This window comes from Ctenopharyngodon idella, chromosome 3, assembly GCF_019924925.1.
Source record: "Ctenopharyngodon idella isolate HZGC_01 chromosome 3, HZGC01, whole genome shotgun sequence".
Classification (NCBI taxonomy): Eukaryota; Metazoa; Chordata; class Actinopteri; order Cypriniformes; family Xenocyprididae; genus Ctenopharyngodon; species Ctenopharyngodon idella.
Genome location: NC_067222.1, coordinates 18,967,805 through 18,973,234, shown reverse-complemented (window position 1 = coordinate 18,973,234; position 5,430 = coordinate 18,967,805).

The following is a 5,430-nucleotide window of genomic DNA, read 5'->3' as shown; positions in this document are numbered from 1 at the left end:
CAAAGCACGACTTTTATTAGTGTCGTTTCCCTTTTTAGAGTTGTAATAGGAAATGACAAAACACAATAATTTTAGTTTCTGAAATGCATTCTATATAAGATATGAGAACAACTGAAGAGTGTACACATGAAAAAATACATTGGAGTATATTATTTTCTATACTTTGTAAAAAGATCGACTGCTAAAGCATGCTGTAGCTATTAACTATGATTATCTGATAACTACTGTAGTATACTTTAGATTTTACTGAAGTAAACTGTGTAGTATTTTATACTATAGTTGTAGAAAACTTGCTAGAGTATTGGGTAAAGTAATTTTTTTATGTAACTATAATAAATTTACCACAACATCTATAAAACTACCTCAACAAATTCATTCAAGTTACTCTAGTAATCTTACCATAGTATGGTTCAAATAAATTTACAATAAAGTTACAGTAAATTACTATAGTATTTTAATTTACTGTACAGTTTACTGTAGTACCTTAACTATATGTAGCGGGGAAATGATCGTAAAGAGAACACTAAATATAGCTGACTATGCCACCCTGTTAACCAGGGAAATATTAATACTTATGAATTAACCACATTCAAAGGGCACACAGGAGCGTGGTGTCGAAAGGAAGGACAGAGACGTAGATACCAAAAGTACAAACGCTTTATTATTTTGACAATCAAGCATTAATCTTCAAAACATTAAAAGACTGTACTGAGTTACAATATACAAACTTGGAAGACATTAGAAAACATGAAGAGGAGACGAGGCTTGCTAGTGGAGGTCAGCTAGTTTAATGAGCGCTATAGGCTCCTATATCACAATCTGACCACAACACACACACACACACACACACACACACTGCACTATGTGACAGAGTCCCATCACCACACACGAGGGCCTGTCTGAAGCCTCGCTCCTGCAACAAAAGACGAGATAGTCTCCAAATAAACAAAACAAAAATAGTACTGATAATAATAACAACAACAGACCAAATGTAGATAGTTTGGTATTAAACCAGAAAATAAAACAAAAAACATCTGCTTTAAGGTTCAAAAACTAATATCAAATGAGGTGGATGTTCACACCACTTTCATATACAGTTGTGCTTAAAAGTTTACATACCCCTTGCAGAATCTGCAAAATGTTAATTATTTTAACAAAATAAGAGGGATCATGCAAAATGTGTTCTTTTTCATTTAGTACTGTCCTGAATAAGATATTTTGCATAAAAGATGTTTACATAAAGTCAAAAAATAGCTGAATTTATAAAAATGACCCATTCAAAAATGTACATACCCTTGATTCTTAATACTGTGTGTGGTTACCTGGATGATCCACGACTGTTTTTATGTTTTGTGATGGTTGTTCATGAGTCTCTTGTTTGTCTCCTGCCCAACATTCTTCAGAAAAATCTTGCAAAAATCCTGCAAATTCTTCAGATTTCCAGCATCTTTTGCATATTTGAACCCTTTACAACAGTGACTGAATGATTTTGAGATCCATCTTTTCACACTGAGGACAACTGAGGGACTCAAACTCAACTATTAAAAAAGGTTCAAACATTCACTGATGCTCCAGAAGGAAACACGATGCATTAAGAGTCGGGGGATGAAAACTTTTGAACAGGATGAAGATGTCCAAATTTGTCTAATTTTGTTTAAATATCTATTTTTTTTTCATTTAGTACTGCCCTTCGGAAGCAACAGAAGATACTTACGTTTCCCGGAAGACAAATTAAGTAAAATTTATCTTGATCTTCAAATTCAATTCAATTCAAAATGAGTGGTGAACATGTTTCGGGGCTTTTCTCAGGAGACTAGTGTAAATTGACCCATAGCAGAGCGCCATCTGCTGTTTTGGAAGAGGAAGTTGCTCAACTGCATTTGTGAGAAAATCAAGCCGAGAGATCTCATAAAAAGGTAAGTGTCTTACAATCGTAACAGACAGGTGTGTGTTTGTATGCACTAGATTTGGTGTTTGTTCAAAGGTCACATGCCATTTGTAGGATGGTTTGTATTGATTTGTGAAATATGATGTAGGCTCATTTATTTATATTTGTAAAACACAATACATATATTTGTTACTCATCTGCGTTTTCGCTCAAACTGACCTTTGTATTTGTTCATCACTTTCTGTTTGTTTGCGAGTCGAGTTTTCCTTCGCAAAGCAGATCGTGTTTGTTTGCGAAATGCTGTTTAATTATGGCACAATATTAACTCCATAGACATTTCCCCGAACACGCGCTAAGCGCTGCCAATCAAAGCACACTGGGCCAGCTAACCAATCACAGCACATTTAGTATTTCGGAAGGAGGAGCTTCATCGAAACTGCTTGTTCACTGGGATGGGTCTGTCTGCGGACTGCAAGAAAGCGACGTAACAGGGAGGAGAGTTGAAGTTGTCCAGAAATTCACACAGAATCAAGGTGTCAACACGAGATACTGTCTGCAAGATGGCAGCTCGAATAGAGACTAGATTTAATAGGGGAAACTGCGAAAACAGGAATAAAACAAACGATTAAACTAAAGGTTGGACGCGATACAGTGTCGCTCACAACTTACCAAAGATCCAGCAATCCATGGATTTTCCATGCAGCCAGGAATCGGGTTTAATTGCCTTCGAAAATCGCAAAATTTAAATTCTTTAAATACTGTAGTCAGGTCTAAATCCGGGTGAACACTTCTACAGAAATGTCCAGTCTAGTCTTTACAGAAATATGACACTTGAAAAGCACTTTAGGATTACAATTTCTTTATATTCTAAAATGAAACAATATGTTATTTGAACACCTTCTTGAGCCATCAATGTTGCAATATTTGTTTTTTTTTATTTAATTATATGAATTCCAGCAGCACAGAAAGTGCTTTATTTTGAGGTCACAAACAGGTTTTTCTACCATTTAAAATACAATAATGTATACATAACTATCAAATATAGGGGAGAGCAGGGACGAAAGTACCATTTTTCACAAAAAAAATAATTTTAAAGATAATGTTTTAGACAGCGATATATTTTTGCTGTGGTCAGTAACTCACAAGTGTGGTCTGTCAGTACCAGGTGGAATTTTGAGCGGCTTCAGTATAATTTCACTTTGAACATGAATTGCACATTACACAGGTGGGTCAAAAAAACACAACAATACAAGCTTTGTAATTTTTTTTTTATTTTTTTTATTAAATATACCTGACTATGACCTTGTTAATATGTAACTGCAAACATATTTTGTCCATTATCTTTGTAAAAAAAATAATTAAATTTAAATTGAGAATTTCAGTTTCATCAAATGTAACCCGACAGTACAAACTTGAATTGTTTAGAATATATATATATATATATATATATATATATTTGGCAATGTCAATTTATTTTATAAAACATTTTTTCAACAACAATATGAAAATTAAATTAAATTAGCATAATATAAATTCTCAACATAATGTAACAGTTGTCACGTTTCCAATCCAGCTGTTTTTATGCATAAATTCAAAATATGCATAAAAACATCTGAATAGAAACACTGCAAATTCATAGGTGGATGTGGAAAAGCTAAAGTATGGCTAAAAACTAAACGTGACTATGGTAAATGTAAACCGATTGAGTGAATAAATGGTGACAGAAATCAGCAACAGATATGTCCAGAAACATCTGGCTGAATCAGACCTCTGTCTGTCTTTCTGACCCTCATATTCTGCTATAATATGACAAAAACATGTTTTAATAAATGCTGCAGTGCAGAGAAAGCCACCACATTAACAGTAGGACAAAAGAAACACATGTTGTCACTGCAGCGGGACAAAAGTAACAACTCCTGATATTTAATCCCGATTTACTTTCATAATGAAAAATTCTGACAAGGCAAACTTCAGGATGTGTAACAGCACTAAATAACCTGTAGATTGATCATTATTGACCATTAAGTTTGACACCTTGCAGCAGCCATTTTGTAAAATGCATTTTTCACGAAAATTGTCACTGGTGATTTCTCTTCATGATATACTAGTTGTTGGATCACTGTCTCCTGCTGTGTTTTTGTTTTCATTTTCACATGGCGGCCACTCAGACTGAGTACTAGAGCCGGAGCTTTAGTGCTTAAAGGTGAAGTAGGCTATGTAGTTTCTGCGACGCTAGTCGCGTCTGGCAGAGTCACAAAAATAAAGCAACCTTGCAAACGTCCCTTCTGCGTGTCGCGGCTGAGCCTCAGCTCAAACATCTGCACCGCTAACAGCATACAGTCTTTTAATTGTACAACATGACTCGAAATTAAACGTAAACGGATAATTTCCGTTCACTCAAAATAACGTAAAATAAAAAACGTATATTTCACTAAAAATATTAAATTCATTGTGTCGAAAACGAAATGATTTAGGAGTTTTTACATGATTTATTCAGGTAGATTCCATTAAATCAATCAAATCTTAAAAACCACTCAAAAATATCATGTGCAATATTGTTACCATATATATTTTTAATTAGATATCACTTTTCTTTTTTTTTTTACAGTGATGTTGTACTCACAGTATAGTTTTCTATAGTTAGAAATATGTGAGAAATATTAAATGTTTATCTTTTTTAGACCCCCAAAACATGATTAAATATATTGCCGTCCATTTGAAATATGATACAATTTTATTTGCCTTACATATTAAACATATTTTAAGATTTCTGTAAAGACACATACTGTTGTGGTATGAATTAAAGTCTGTAGTCAATAATTTGATCCCTTAAAACTCATCTTTGATCACCAAAATTACATATTTAATCATTTTTTTCCTGTGGAAAAAAAAAACGTAATGCCTTAAAATAGCTTGAATGTAACTTCACACCCTTGCCTCATTTAATATACACACATCTATGAATATGATAGTGTTGACTTATGATTTTGCACATGGTTTGTCATAAAGCATATTAAAAACACCACATAGACATATACACAACATTAAAAACTTGACTTTCACCACAGGGGGACTTTAAAAAAGAAACAGCACATTCTCATATAACCTGACACCAGCTTATAAGCACACGCACCTAACATGCTATATTAAATAATATGTGTAGTATTTATGCACTCCAGTATTATAATTTCTAAAAAAAAATATATTTATTACAGTGTTTGCTTGGTCATGGGCCATTGGAACCACAGTAACAAATCCCAATTTAACCCCTGCATGAGTACAATGAATAAGTAAAAACTTTCTACAAAATAATAAGTCTTGAGTAATTTGATTTGTATAATGATCAAATTAATTACCAAACACATGCATATTTATTCTCTGGAAGACAAGCTATATGAGTAAACACTGTTACTGCATTATTGACATTCCTCACATGCAGTCCTTGTCTATTAATGCCAAATATATGCAATTTATTTTAAATGTTGATATTTTCTGCAGGTAAAGAAAATGCACTCATAAATTCAATGTGTTTTTCAGATGGA